This window comes from Epargyreus clarus, unplaced genomic scaffold (assembly GCF_041222505.1).
Source record: "Epargyreus clarus isolate Ecla_fem2 unplaced genomic scaffold, WU_Ecla_fem_2.2 ptg000035l, whole genome shotgun sequence".
NCBI classification, from domain to species: domain Eukaryota; kingdom Metazoa; phylum Arthropoda; class Insecta; order Lepidoptera; family Hesperiidae; genus Epargyreus; species Epargyreus clarus.
The window spans coordinates 7,933,549-7,950,248 of record NW_027332240.1 but is presented as its reverse complement, the minus strand read 5'-3'; the positions used below and the strand labels follow the sequence as shown (position 1 = coordinate 7,950,248).

Sequence of the window (16,700 nt, the reverse complement as noted above, 5' to 3'; positions counted from 1 at the left end):
GCTGGTCCTGCTCTGAAGTTGTTGCGAGCAGGTGTAGTCATACAATTTGCTATGGCGACGCGATTCATTTCTATACTCGGAGCGGACTAGCAGTTTTACGCGGACTATACCTACGTAAGTACCTTTATTCATACAAAAAATGTTACTAATCAAATTTAAATAACATATTTTTATTTCAAATAGTAATCCTGCAAACTTAAATCCTTGTTCTTACCATGAAAACCATAATAGATTAAAGCGAGCTATATTTAACCGCAAAATCAGTTTCCGCTAACAATTAGCGAGCGAGTTTAACAAAAAGACAAACGGATTGTTTGTTATTGGGAGCCAATTCGCTCTTAACGAGTAATTGCTTAACAATGTAGTTTAGGGCTGGCACACGCTGGGATAGAATGGGCATGATGATAAATTTTGAACTCCCCTTCCATAATGTAGGTACATGTCTACTGATTCCAAAAATCGTATTATTTCGGCAATAAATTCAGTATTAACGGAAATATTAGCATTTTTAAAACAAATTTTGAATTAAGCGCGAAAACGCTCACGGGTGTCATGGCGTCCGTGACGTCACACTTCAATATCCCATAGAAAAGTTCAAGCAATACGGTGACACGCCAAAAAAATGACGTCATTTCGCCCCATTAGCGTTTTAGACAAGATGGCCGACTGCATTATTTTATACTTTTATTTTATTGAAAATATAATGAATCCAAAAGTTTTAATTAAAACTGGGCTATTTATGAGAATGCTTTCAACATATTGTTTTTAAGTAAATCATTCTTCGATTTTTTAATACCGTCATCATGCCCATTGGTCAACTATGCCATAATTTTATTGGGAAACCTATGTAAGTCCTTCTATTGTGACAGCTCGTTTGTGGTAAGCATATTTAGGATAGTAATGAAGATGCTACTATAAGCAAAACACAAACTTTATTAAAAATAATTTAATCAAATTAGGATTTTTATAACAAAACTTCTATGAATTTCTGGTTTTAGAGAAAACAAGGTACGATACCACTTTTCATGAATATATGTGATGCGCCTAACCGTCCTAAGCAATGTCTCCAGCAAAAGTAAATCAAATGCCAAAAGCCGTTCAGCCACTCCTGTCGTATTGACGTAAAGTTTTCATGACAATTTTTCTTTTTTCCTTATACTACTATATAAGGAAGTTGTAGAAGAATTACTATGGTTTTCATAATTCGCCACAGTTTCTTCTATTTCTGTTTTAAGGAGCAGTGTAGCGCTGCTGCCTTCTGTTCTGTAAGTTTAATTTTGGTCAACCGATTATTGTTTCACTGCTGGGAACGGATTTCCTCTTAATGATATAAGGTACACGATCACGAAGATGATATAAGGTAGGATTATGGAAAAGATAATACAACAAGGTAAGCTCAATTCACTAACCCTCCTCTTGCTGCTAAGCAACGATACCTCATTGCGAAGATTCGTAGGGTTAACTTAACAATGGGAAGGGCTGTAGATTAATGGACTACCTTTATAGGGTGTTACTAGAAGAATAACTTATTGATTTTAATATTTATCAATCACAAAATAAAAATAATAAGCATATTAAATTAATAAACATTTTTAAGACAGTTGTATCCTGGAGGGAAGAGATTGGGACGCAACAGTAGGTTAGATATAAAATGCCAGCCATGTATTTGAAATTCGTAATTAATGAAAGTAATTCAAATGAGAACGTAAACTAATTAAAATGGTGTGGTGTGCTTCTATGTTTTAGGTCGTTTCTTTAAGCATAAATACAAATAAGTACGTATACAAACAAAGAAACCCAGAAGAAAAATATGAATTATTAAAACGATGTTTGTCTGACCAGGGATCGAACCCGAAACCTTTTGCCTAACGCTACGATAACCATTGCTATACAATAGTCATTAGAACCCTTATTTTTATAAGATTTAAAACAATGTCACTAAGTGCACACATCCATGAAAGTACCAGGGGATCAGAAACACGATATACGTCTATTCCATGAAAGGCGCGGCGAATCTTCACAGCCTTCAGCGCAATGCGCAAACATATCTTGTTTTAAACATCAGTAATGCGTGTTACACCTCTCGCCTACACAAACACATTAGACTGCACTTTTAATGTCTGTGGTTGTGGCAAAACGAATATTTCAATATTTCTAAGGGTGCACCACACTGTCGAAGAAATTCTTGCTTCTTGATGTGTATTATTATAATAAAAATCAACGTAAACTGCCTTTCATAGTTGAAATCTATATACCTACCTTACTTTTTCTGAAAGTCACAATTATGTACCTACATCTCATAGATTAGTAAAGATACTTCGCCGCCTTGAAATTGAATGAAGCCACAAATGCTTATTAGTAAGTTCTTTTTTTGAATTCTTGACAAATAAAAACATTTTTAGAGAAAATTTACGAATATAAATAACTAATACTGCGTAATTTACATAATAAATAAATAAGTATTTCAAATATTTTAGGGACATTTTAGCACTGAGACGTGGCAAAACTTTTTTACGCAACTGTTTCAATTCTCAAAACTGGGTACATTTTCTTGTTAGGAGTGAGTAATCTTTACTAATCTATGCTACATCTTCAAAGAATGTTTTGCTCTGAAGAAGCGACGAAGCAAACGCCATATTTTTAGGTATATTTGAATATCCTAAAAGAAAATATTTACATTTACTTATTACGTAACTTAAATTACGAGTATTTTAGCTTTAGACTCACGTCATATAAGTTTTCATTAAGGTTAAATATCTTTTAAAAGACGAAAGGCGTAAACAAACATTTATTTCCTGTATTAAACGAAATAAGTGTTTCTGTAATTAACAAAGTCTGTAATTAACATAGTCATATGATTTAGATAAAAAATATTTTGCTAAATCTTCCAATATAATAATTATCCCCTTGTGTATGCTTTGCCTTATGATTCATTGGTCCATCCGTTCTCGAAGGCAGACTGCTTGGCGGTAAAACTGTTTGACTAGGCTCCTGCTTTTTAAGTTAAAACAATCAATACAAATTAACGAACGTTTATGGATATTAACTATATACTTAGTAAGTTAAGTGATCCTGTGTTCTGGTTAGTAGGGTATTTCGTAAGGTAGATAATATATGAGCAAGGGTATCCAAGTGTACCAATCAATGTTTGATATTAAATTGAAATAAAAACTAGGAATAAATCTTATGCATCTAAAGTTGTTCAAGAAATTAAAAGTTGTCAAAATCTTAAACTATCACCTATTTCTACCATATTTCAGCATAACTTGTATAAAGATTCTTTAAACCTAACAGCAAAGATCGTATGTTCCGCTATGAAGGGTGTGGTAAAGAAGAGATAGGTGTTCCAAATTAGTCCTTAAACGTATTTGTGTATGTGGCGTATGTGGGATTCTCAACATGTCCCCTGTCTTGTATTAACCTTAAGATCTTGAACGACAACATACATCCAGCAATTCGCATGATGACAGTATTAAAAAATCAATGATTTAAGAAAACGTAATATATTGAAAGGATTCTCAAGAATCACTCAGTTAACAAAAAAAACTTTGAGATTTATAATATTTTCAATTAAATAAAAGTAGAAAATACTGCAGTCGGCCATCTTGTCTGAAACGCTAATTGGGGCGCGAATGACGTCATTTTTGGATATGTCACTGATTTGTTTGAAATTTAGTATGGGATGTTCTAACGTGACGTTACCATCGGGCGACATGACACTCGCGAGCGTTTTCGCGCCTAATTCAAAATGGCTATAAACAAATGCTAATATTTTCGTTAATACTTAATTAATTACCGAAATAATATGATTATTGGAATCGGTAGACATGTACCTACGTTATAGAAGGGGTTTTCAAAATTTGTCATCATGCCTAAATTTTATTTAGCGTCAACTATTGTTAATTACAGAAAATATTTCCCTGATAATTTCCAACTTCACCCTTTATTCCCACAATATTCATATACGGTATAAAATAGCTAAAAATTACCTATCACCATCGACAGCCCTGTAGCTATACCCACTCACAGCTCAATACGGAGAATATTTTAAGAGTTAGACACAATATGGCGGCTAATTCGCTCACGCTCGTTAATGGCTGAGCTGCTAATTAGTGGAATGTTTTGCATGTGGATGTGAGAACAATTTGTACAACGATCTTCTCGTTTTAAAGACATTTAGTACCAGTCTGTTGTAGATGATTTCGGGTTTGGGAGTGATTTCTCTGATTTCTTGGTCTTATGTGAAAACAGTAGGTATGAATTACGATAGAGTAGCACTATAATCTCACATTGGAGGATTGGCGTTACAATCCCAAGTCAATGTTAAGAACCTGGATATGTGCGCATTAGAAATGGATTATGATATGCTTAAATTGTGAGGAAGTGTACATGCCAGAGAGTTCTCTACCAGTATGAATTAACAGAGAGTCAGACCTTTAGTATAGGGGGTGACGTATACTAATCTGCACTTTGTCAGGTTATCTATATATATAAAAGCGAAAAGATACTCACGTTCAAAACGTATTAATCAAGGTTTTGACTAAACTGCTGAAGCTACAATCATGAAATTTCAAACATAGCTTCATTTTATAATGTAGATGCGCACTAAGAACGGATTTTTTGATATTCCACCGTTAAGGGGGTTAAATGGGGGTTGAAAGTTAGTATGAAAGTCCGTCAGTTTTAAAGCAAACTGGGTGAAAATTGGTATTTAGCTTTCTGATTTAAAGTAATAAAAATCTAATCTAAGGGTTTTTCCAAAATCAACCCTAAAGGTGGTTAAATAGGGGTTGACAGCTTTTTTGGAATTTTTCCATTTTGGATGCCAGCACTATGAAAGTTAGCCATTGCTTTACTGGTTAGATATAATAGAACTTTAGTTCTACCGTTTTTGGAAAATCAACCCCTATGTGGGTAAAATAAGGGTTGTAAGTTTGTATGGAATTCCCCGAGTTTTAATGTAAACTCTATGAAAATAGGTATTTGGGTTTTGGATTAAAAATAATTAAATACCTATTTCACCATTTTTGGAAAATCAACCCTTAAGTTAGTAAAATAAGGGTTGACAGCTTATTTTAAAATTTGCCAATTTAAAAGCTAGCACTATGAAAGTTAGCCATTGCTCTACTGGTAAGATATAGTGAAACTTTAATTGTACCGTTTTTGGAAAATCAACCCTTATGTGGGTTAAATAAGGGTTGTAAGTTTGTTTGAAAGTCCTCCAGTTTTGATGTAAACTGTATGAAAATCGGTATTTGGGTTTTCCATAGAAAATAATTAAACACCTATTTCATTGTTTTTGGAAAATCAACCCTTAAGTTGGGAAAATAGGGTTGACAACTTATTTTAAAATTTGCCAATTTGAAAGCCAGCACTACGAAATTTAGTCATTGCTTTACTGATTAGATATAGTGGAAATTCAATTCTACCGTTTTTGGAAAATCAACCCTTAAACGGGTTCGATAAGGGTTGTAAGTTTGTATGAAAGTCCCCCAGTTTTGATGTAAACTGTATGAAAATCGGTATTTGGGTTTTAGATAGAAAATAATTAAACACCTATTTCATCATTTTTGGAAAATCAACCCTTAAGTTGGTAAAATAAGGGTTGACAGCTTATTTTAAAATTTGCCAATTTGAAAGCCAGCACTACGAAAGTTAGTCATTGCCTAACTGGTTAGATATAGTGGAACTTTAATTCTACCGTCCTTGGAAAATCAACCCTAATGTGGGTTAAATAGGGGTTGAAAATTTGTTGGGAAGTCCGCAGATTTTGAAACAAATAATAATAGAACACCTATTTCGAAGTTTTTGAAAAATTAACCCTTAAGGACGTTTAATAGGGGATGGAACTTTATTTTAAAAACCGTTAATTTGGAAGCAAGGACTGTAAAAAATGGTAATTGGCTTTCTGGCTGGGAATGATAGAACTTTTTTAACACCATTTATGGAAAATCTACCCTTAAGAGGGTATAATAGGGGTTGAAAGTTTTTTTGGTAAGTGCGCAGATTTTGAAGTAAAGTCTATGAAAATTGGTATTCAGCTTTCCGGTTGTAAATAATATATCACTTATTTTTCAATTTTTTGAAAATCAACCCTTAAGGTCGTTAAATAGGGGTTGGAACTTTATTATATAATCCATTAATTTGGAAGCAACCACTATGAAAAATTATTATTAGACTCAATAAAGCATCTGAGTCACTGTTTTTTTAGATCAACCCTTAAGACGGCTATAAAAGGGCATAATGCATACAACCTTTCTGTTTACCCATCTGTTTCAGCATTTTTAACAACTCAACCATCAACCCCATTAGGGTACTATTAGTAAAGAAAGTTTCTTAAAAATCGTTATTGAAGTTACTTCCTTTGGCGTGTCTGAAAAGAGAACATAGAAGAAAAAAGCAGAGAAGTTTAGTGTAGGGCGAAATTCCACGGGCCGACGTAACATATATTTTTAACATGGGAATGTATTGCGCGTGCTGAAGTGCAGAACACCGGTTTTTTAAGGTTCCGTACCTAAAGGATAAAAACGGAACCCTATTATTAAGACTTCGCTGTCTGTTCGTCTGTCCGTGTGTCACAGGGCTCTATCTCTGGAACTGTAACAGATAGACATTTGAAATTCTTACAGAGGATGCATAACTGTGGCCGCTATAACAACAAATAATAAAAATAAAAAAAGTTGAACACAAAAAGCAGTTCGTGTTGTATGGGGTCCCCATACAACACAAACTGTTATTCGATATTTTTCCAACTAACTTTTGAACCGTTAAAGGTAGACAGTTCAAATTTTCACAATGTGTGTACTTTAATGGTTGCTGCAATATTAAATACTAAAAATTAAAAAGAAAAGAAAATTTTGGTTCTACGGAACCCTCCAGGTGCGGGTTTGACTTGCACTTGGCCAATTATTAGTAACGCGCAGACCCGCGGGCCACAAGGGAAAGTCGCGGGCCACACACCACCCGTGGGTGTCGGGTTGCCGACCGTTGGTGTTGAATATTATCTTTCAGAAATTTGCTGATAAAGTATCTATTGATGCATATGTACATAGGAATGTTTTTGAAATTCTACTAAGGAGGTAAAAGAAGTGTTATATGTATGTATACGGGAATCTTTTAGGTTCGAAGTTAGAAACGTGAAATTTCAGATAACGTCTATTCAGACAAATATACGACAACGTTTAAGGGGTGCAAATTTCATATATGATAATGCGTAAGTTTATTCAATTTAGCCTACATTTTGGTATACTGATTAGGTACATCGCAACTACTTTGGACACACTGCGTGCCAACATTTTGTCCTGCCGTGGGATATGGTTGTGGTTATGCGTGGATTAGTGATGGTGATGTGGTAGATACATAGAACCTTGGATGAAAATTTTGGGCTAGAACAGAGCTACCCCGTATCCCCTGCCTGTCGTACGAGACTAAAGGGGGACTTTTGGAGTTGCGGGCGGCAAGAATCGGAGCTTTAGCCGCCCAGCCAGAGACCCTGGAAAGAACCGCTGTATGTAAGACCCCATATAACATGGACGGTTCCTATGGAATAGTGTAAATAATAATTATTGTATCCTACATGAAACTTATATTTTAAAGAAAGTTTCATTACAGTCCACTAATTAGAGTTTTTGTGTATGTTTCTGAAGAAATCTTGACCAATTTAGGTACACAATGACGAAAAAAAAGCTTTTATTAATTAAATATTAATGCTTCTTTATCGTTAAAATTGTTAGGTACAAATTTACGATTACAGTTATTTGTATGTCATATAATATTGATTTACGCGGGCGAAGCCGCGGGTTCTGCTAGTATATTATATAGGTTAAGAAAGATTTGTGTTATGGTGTACATTTTCGTTTAGAATAAGTAGAATATTAATACTTTCAAAAACGTTTGTAGTAAAGCAGTAGAACACGACTATGTATTTCTGTTTATAAGAGCAGTGTTATTTGTGTTCTGATTTGAATAAAATGGTAAGGGAGACATATTTATCCGAGGCGCCTACAAAAACACGTTTTATTCGTATTTTGTCGTAAATTCAGTACAAGATTCCAAATATTTATTTATTATAAAATCAATGTATTAAGGTAATAATTACAATTGCTTGATTACTTCGAGAAATCTACATCGATCTAAATAAACTTTAATAATACATGATTGATACATAATTGCTATGAATCATGGGTTACCTTGGGAGTGATTCATGTATCCCTTATCAGTGTACTAAGCCGATGAGCCATCTGAGGTACTAGGGCAGCAGACGTGCACTAGAGGAAGCGTCAATAGGTGTGAGACTGAGACCATCCGGCCCGACGCACTAATGGCTGGTAGATGGCCTAAGGTATAAAGAAAAAGCGTATGGAACTTCGTTAATAGGTCACTTACAACATCGATAGAAAAGTAATTAAAAAAATAAACCTCATATTTTAACAGAGAGAGTGTCACTGTGTCGAAAGTTGTATCAGGGAGTGAACCGACGCTCCATATTCATTTATCTATTATTTGAAATGTTATCTAATTAATTTTAATTTTACGAATAAGACGCGACCTAACAGGGACTACTCCTTATTATCTTTAGGAGTAACAGAATGTAGAATGTCTTTACAATTAATATGCACACTTTGGCAGAACATTTCATGGCATGTTAAGCACTTTGGCATTAAGGAATCACAACGGAATTTACGCACCAGCTACAATCCAGCCATAGACATGTAGACAGTGTGGAGACTGCGGTGGTTCCTCCAGACATACGAAGAAAAACACTTTCACTCGCTGCCTCTTATGACTCCAGATATTAGCATAGCGGTCGTTCCTCTTCGCATACGAAGAACAATACCTTCGCTAGCTGCCACTTATGACAGACATAGATAGGATAGCATACAGATAGCGGTTCCTCCGCACATACAGAAAGTTGCATCACCTTCTCCCGCTGCTTATGACTTGCACCAGCACATTAGTCAAATTAATCGGTCGGCTGATGAGCCGACTAGACGCTCCGACAGACGGTCACGCGCGATGCAAATGGAAACGGCCTCTGTGTTTTAATTTAAACTAATGTTTAGCTCGTTTAGCGCAGCCAGCTCGCAGCTACATCACTGACTGGGAATTTAAGAAAATCTTAACTAACTGTTATGTGTATTACTTCTTGGACCAGTTAAACATAATACTTCATTGGTAGTAATTAATAATCAAAGAATACCACTACATTGAGGCACGGCTTAATCGTATAAAATTAAAAAGTGGTGTTCCAAAATACCTTTATAATATTGTGAAATTATCCAATATAGTTGAAAAGCTTTGTAAATGAAATTGTCTGAAATAATACGAGTACAAGTATATCATTAGTCCCGATAAAAGATTTAACAATAAAAACTTATACCCGATTGAATTTTTTTAATTACCATGAGGCAGTAAAACAATAAAATGTCGCAACAATCATGGTCAGCACTCAGCAGTGAGATATCATTCTCATCCCATTATTGTTTCACTACAGAGCATGCCTTGGGAGGGTAGAAGGTGCGGTCGGCCCCGGGCGTCTGATCCTAGGCGCCTACAAACACAGTTGCCAACTAGCTAAAAAAAAGCACGTCAGGACCAAACAATCTGTGAAATGTGCATAAATCTGCGAAAAGGTTGCCTGAATCATACGTAGTTGTCAGCCAAAAGTCTATGGCACTATTGTAATTTTGAAAAATCAACTTTTTACGCTGGGGGGACCCCACTCAACTTTCCGCCCCGGGTCCACCGCCACTATCCAAGGGTGGGCTTGGGGTTTGATCCTTCAATCCCCAAATTGAGAGACTGACATTGTTTTCAGCAGTGGACAGCAATTTATTGACGATGTACTTTGAAATCAGGTTAAGATCAACCTCTTATATCATAGTGAGTCAACCTAATTTACAAATCATAGCAGTCCCCAGTAACAGCCCACGCACTCGGAACAAATTATGCAACTGTGGCTATGTAATAGACATTATTTGTCTAGATATTATTCTTAAAAATGTGTTGCGATGTCTGAGTGAAAATATTTTTGAGAGGGATACATATGTACGTTGTCTAAAAAAGTGGCTTTTGTGATTGATTATAAAGAAATATAACGAATAGGAAAATAAAATTGTTAGGAATTTCGACTATTGCATTAATAAGTAATCTATACAATGTATTGCTTCAAAGATCGAAATTTCACAGTTCTAATAGGCAGAATTAGACATTGTCAAATTTCGATATTTAGTGGGAGAAAATTGATGGATTAAAATTATTAAAGCCGAGCCTAAAAGCATAAACTAACTAAAAAACGATTGTTAACCTTTGTAGCACCAAAACTATAGCATCTTTCTCTTCTTAATACTTTAATACTAGAAATAGGATTAAATTAGAAATTCCTAAACAAAGATTATGTAAGGTGGCTAGATCTTTCATGGGTAACTGTGTTCGCTACTACAATAAAATACCCGACCACATTTTGAGGAAAAAAGTTTAAATATGTCAAACATGTTCAAACATGTGATTATTTGACTGACAAAACGGTGTGGTCTGAAGTAGCTCCAGCGTCTCGTGTACCATTAGGTTAAGTTTAACGTTGTAAAAAACATTTTTTAAAAGATGTGTGTTATGGAATTTCTTTCGCCGCTTCTTCTCCATAACGAAACACCTTGGGAAGTGGTGGTAGTTGTATTGACATTCAAAAAGTGCTTTGTAAAGAACCTATTTTGAATAAAAAAAAATTAAATGATTTGATTTGATTTTGATATTCCTTGATGTAAAAAGAGATTTGACGTTGGTGATTGATTTTGAAAATTTGATGTAGAATAGGAAAATAAAATTGTAAGGAATCAGGGCTATCGTCCGCTTTTAATAAGCAATCTATCCAGTGTTTTTCCTTTTCAAAGATCGAAATTTCACAGTGTAACTACTAGAAATTCTTAAACTTCCATATTTGGTATGAAATAAATGGATGGATTTATTATTAATAACGGGCGTAAGATCACAGACTAAACTTAATGATTATCTTTGTAGCACCTAAAACTATAATATCTTTTTCTACTCCGATATCATAGGTATCAAAATACCAGAGGAATTGAAAAATTTAATTAGTACTCAATTATCAGCAGTTAATTAGAATTTAGATAACTTTTCGGTAATGTAATTGTCATGGAATATCATAGATTAGTAAAGAATACTCACTCCTAACAAGAAAATGAAACCAGTTTTCACAATTGAAATAGCTGCGTAAAAAAGTTTTGCCACGTCTCCGTGATAAAATGGCCCTAAAATATTTGAAATAATTATTTATTTATTATGTAAATTACGCAGTATTAGTTATTCATTCGTAAATTTTCTCTAAAAATGTTTTATTTGTCAAGAATTCAAAAAAAGAACTTACGATAAGCCGTTTGTTGCTTCATGCCATTTCAAGGCGGCGAAGTATCTTTACTAATCTATGTGGAATACAGAGTTATTTTTAAAATGTATAGACGTAATGTAAAGACGATCAAGGATCAAGCAAAGCTAATTTTTCGAATAAATTCAAACACGGCTCGTCGGTCGCTCAAACTTCAAATTGGACGCTCTAACGATAGTGGCTTTAGCAACTACTCAGTAGCTTAAGCAACAAAATGGTAGCTTTGGCAACTATTTCTCAAGCGATACTAACTCAGGCTAAATGCAGAAAATATATATTAACGTAAACCAAGTCACGGCAGCAGCTTATATCAAACGTAGTCGTGTACAATGAATGGGGTATCGAATAACTCATTTACATAAATACTGCATCCATGTTGGCTGAATAGGAAGTATCCATTTGTCTGTTTCGTTGATCAACGGGAATTAGAAATGTTAGATTTGTGTTGAATAGGAGGTACTCTAGCATGTACCTAGCTTGTCGTATACCTATCCCAGGGATCGAACAGGGATTATCTTGTTAAATAACAAGCTTTGACTTGATCTGTGGGAATTTAATGAGAAAAAGTAGGTACAAAACACACATGTGTATTTTTTTATATAATGTAGGAGTACCAGACAAACATACATTCCAGCCGATGGTAGGTACGAGTAAGTGGCTGCCGCCACCCATGGATCAACCCCCGATAAGATTAAATTCCTACCTTAGGTCGCCCACATATACATATTCCCTAAAGACAAAGCGAGAAAGCCTCAGAAAATTATTGACCATTACCAAACCCTTGAAATAATCTCAAATAATACCTTGCAACACCTTTCAAATTAGAAATATAATTGTTTAACATAGCTCTTTTCACAGTAGAAAGCGGGAAAGCCTCTGAAAATTCTATTCCCTTACCAAACCCTTCAAATAAATTCAAATAATATCTTACCACACCTTTCAAATTAGAAACAAAATTGTTTAATATAGCTTTTTTCACAGTAGAAAAAGGGAGTAGAAAAAATTGTTGGAGCACAATCTTAGGCAGCACTTAGTGGAGATACGAATAACTCTACCTATCGCGTCAAAAGCTTACCAATATCTCTCGGTGAAGCAAAAATCATGTCATAGCAACCACCCCTCACAATGACAAAGCCCTATTCTATTAACAGACGCAAAACTATATCTACCTTCATCTGTAACGATCGATACACCTGTGTTGCCAGGCGACGGAGGGCGCCACCCGACACCGGCGCGTAATTTGAAATTCGAACCCCGATAATGTCTGTGTTGCCAGTCGCGTGCCCTCGGCCCAAATTACGCGTAATTTGAAATGGGGATGCATACGTTTTTTAATTAATGCTTCCTTTTCGTTTCTTTAGTTTTGGTATGCGGTGTGCATAGATTAGTAAAGATTACTCACTCCTAACAAGAAAATGTACCCAGTTTTGAGAATTGAAATAGTTGCGTAAAAAAGTTTTGCCACGTCTCCGTGCTAAAATGTCCCTAAAATATTTGAAATTATTATTATAAATTATTTAATTATCATGTAAATTACGCAGTATTAGTTATTTATTCGTAAATTTTCTCTAAAAATGTTTTTATTTGTCAAGAATTCAAAAAAAGAACTTACTATAATAAGTCATTTGCGGCTTCATTCAAATTCAAGGCGGCGAAGTATCTTTACTAATCTATGGCGGTGTGTTAAAACTTATTAGCAGCCATTATATGTTACCTCTATCACTAAGCCCCAAAATTTACATTTGTTTTTTATTTTTTTTTTATAATATAGGAGTAGCAGACGAGCATGCGGTTCACCTGATGGTAAGTGGCTACTGTCGCCCATGGACATCTGTAATCAACCCCAGATTGGATTAGATATTTCTACCTGAGGTCGGCCACAGATGCGTCGTTACCCCTGAGGACTAATCTGGAACGCCTCTGAAAAGCCTGTCTCCCTTACCACACCCTTCAAACCGGAACACAGCAGCGCCTAACACTGCTGTTATTAGGCAGAAATAGGTGTGGCGGTGGTGCCGCCGGAGTCGAACCACAAAGGGTTCTACCACCTTCAAAACAGTAATCAACATGCAATGTAAAAAACTCCTTCTCTTCTCATCTTGCTGAGGAAGTTTATGGTATTATGGCAAATGAGCATGCAATCCTGATGGTAAGTGACCACTGCCATTTATGGATATTTGTAATCAACTAAATAAGATTCGAGTCCTACAATGAGGTCGGCCATAAATATGTAGCTACTTGCTTCCCTGAGGACTAAGTTGGAACTCCCTTACCACACCCTTCAAATACACAGCTGCGCTTAACACTGCTGTTATAAAGCACAAATATATATGGAGATAATGACTCCAGAATCGATCCACAAAGTGTTTTAACACCTTCATAAGTTGGCCATTGTCATCCTGGTTGACCGACAGAAGATTCTACCACCTTCAAAGGTTTCTCACTCTCATCTTGGTTGTCCGTCCTTACCAGTTACATAAATGAATATATTTTCACAAAGTTCTATCATCTATCATCACGACCATTTCTGAGAAACCAACTACCATCACGTATATTATTGTATCTGAGAATTATACTTTGACAAATGGCATATTTTAATCATTTTTATTAATTCCAATTTGGTTGACAGGCCTTGTACAACAGATGCGCATGAAATATAGTAATTAATGTATGCACCGATATTATGTATTTCACCTACATGCACAGGCGCTTCAATTGAACAATAATATCATTCCGTACATAGATTAATTAAACAACAGAGCACACACATTTTAAAAATAGAATGTTGGATTGTGGCGTTGATGTCATATCTCAACTATCATATCTATATCATATCTAATTATCATTTTCATGGACAGATTAGATGAAAAATCATCTGAACCAATTTCAATTTAAAATACGTGTGAATAATATCTTGTAATCGACTGCCGATCACAGACATTTGTAACTTTTTTTTACCCAAATACGGAAGGTAATATTTCATGAGTGTATGTACGTACGTACCTATGTCTCATTCTTTGGCCCTGTAGCTCAACTTGACGGAATTTAACATATGAGATGTCGTTGGATTTTTCTGAATTGTAGGACTGTCAGGCAATTTTTTAAGCAATCGTATTTTTTTCGTTTTATAATCGTTTTGTTTTCTAGTTTACATTCAGATTATAGTCAGAATCGTATTTGTATGAAGTACTTAACTTGGTAGAGGTAACGTAACTGACACGACTTAAGGTAACGTAGACGTTACCTTAGACGTTTCTTTCGGTTAGGAAGCTATATGTGCAACATACTGTAATAAAAAGACATAAAAATATTTTACCGTTCAAAGCTGATAACAAAAACAGGAGAAGGAATAAGGTAGTTCCTATTCCTCAAACCAAAACACTATTTGCAGATATGCAACTAGACAAGAGATCATCTCTCCTTTACAATTTAATTAATGATAGGCTAAAAATACATGATAAAACAAAATATGAATGCAGTAAACTTGTTACTAATTGGTTAAAAACCCTTACTTACGAGGAAGTAGAAAATCTGATACAAGGTTCAATTACATAGGAAAAATAAATAAATAAATAAATAAAATAACACACACACACACACACACACGCGCGCGCACACACACACACACACACACGCACACGCACACACACACACATGCACTGTGTAATACTTTAAATATTTATTGTGTCCAATGTTTTTCTATGTGCAATGTTGGAAGAGCGGGGCTCAGGTGGGCTCCAATAACTTTATATATAAGGAAAACATTGTAGAGAAGTAAATAATTTTTTTTTGATTTTTTTTTATTTTTTGACCTTAAGTCGTGTCACGTCACGTTTTCTTTCATTTTGTGATGAGTTACAATAAAATTACTTTTGATCACACCTCTGTGCTAATGTGCGATATCTTACAATACTTTGATCAATCATGATTACCTAACGCCTCTGCGCTAGCCACTCTGCACACCAGCTGTCCGCGGCCGCCGCTAACGCGCTTAATTGCGCGATGCAGTGCGCTCAATTAACGCGACTGCGCCGATACTGCACTAATGCAGTCATGAAGTAATGCCCTATTATTGTCATGTCTGAAGTACTTCTCAAACTAGTTATAATGCATGTAGCTTGAGCCGTCTGCCGGCAATAGACATCTATAACATTTTTTACCTAAATGCAGAAGGTAATGTTTCAACAGCGTATGTACGTTCGTATGTACGAGTATGTGTCAAAACCACCCACTTAACAGTGGGGTTGGTCTATTTTTGATACTTGTTCATTATATTATAATGTTTTAAATAACATTATATTATTATGAATAAATATTATAAATCCAGGGGGCATTCAACCACCTGAGAATTCGCCCGGGCAAAGAGCGTATTCTCGAGACCCGAATTTCCTGCCCACCGCCCTTATGTTGACATTGCCGCAATGGGGGTAAGACGTCCCAGTGATAGATAGTATGTGTCATTTTTTGGCAGACCCTGCAGCTCAGGCGACTTGACGGATTTTAACATATGAGTAGTCGTTGAAGAAGTTCTGGGAGTTATATAGGCACAATATATTTTTAAGCAGTTACATTTTTTTATAATAACTCTCTACTTACGAGGTTAATCTAGCATCATTTGTATGATGGTGATGCAAAGGCTTGTACCACCTTAAATAGAAGTATATAAAAATGTAGTTGTTACATTTACTTTACAACAAACCTCGTGGTATAGTCTACCATCCGCATTTAAAAGTGTAAATAATCTGGAAATTACAGTAGTTTAAATTCTAATACTGTTTATTTTTTGTTATGAGTACCATCCGTATTTAGTAAAAAGGTGTTACTTTGACACTACAAACAGACACTATATATGTTTGTACATATCAGGGCCGGATTGAAAGCAGAGCAAGCAAGGGTAACGGCCCCGGGGCCTCCTCATTAGACTAAATATTATATAAATTTCAGTCAGTAACTTACAGTAACAAACTGTGTTAAAATAATTTGTGAGACAAAAGTTTTGAACGACTTCACCTAATTTTGGTTTCTTTTAAATTGAGAAAATAATAAGGGCCCCTGCCCCAGGGCCCTCACTCCTAATCCGGCCCTGGTATAGACATAAAACCTTTAAATCTATGTACATAAAAAAAATATCTAGACCAGTTCAAAGATGAAGTTAAAATGTTAATGAGCTCGAATATCACTTTGTTTACGGTTCTTAGAGGAGAACAACAGGGGCTTCCCCGGGGCTTCCACAAGTGATGGGCCCCCAATAGACTAATTTAATGACAGGTTAGTTACCTACAGGTATTACAACGCAATT

The 16,700-nt window shown here is 35.3% G+C and overlaps 2 protein-coding genes across 3 annotated transcripts in view; one reads left to right on the top strand and one right to left on the bottom strand.

The window, feature by feature from the left end:
* LOC140756661 (stress-associated endoplasmic reticulum protein 2) overlaps positions 1-16,700 on the bottom strand; it is a 116,182-nt gene that overhangs the window by 49,625 nt on the left and 49,857 nt on the right. The window contains exon 1 of one of the 2 annotated variants that reach the window (XM_073092212.1): positions 4,807-4,816. The exons of the other annotated variant lie outside the window; for it this stretch is intronic. The gene's annotated coding sequence lies outside the window, so the exon portion shown is untranslated. Of the gene's footprint in view, positions 1-4,806; positions 4,817-16,700 lie in introns of those variants that run through there. 2 annotated transcript variants of the gene reach the window in all.
* The window catches only part of LOC140756659 (ethanolaminephosphotransferase 1), a 57,402-nt gene that overhangs the window by 24,644 nt on the left and 16,058 nt on the right, over positions 1-16,700 (top strand). The window lies entirely within an intron of this gene.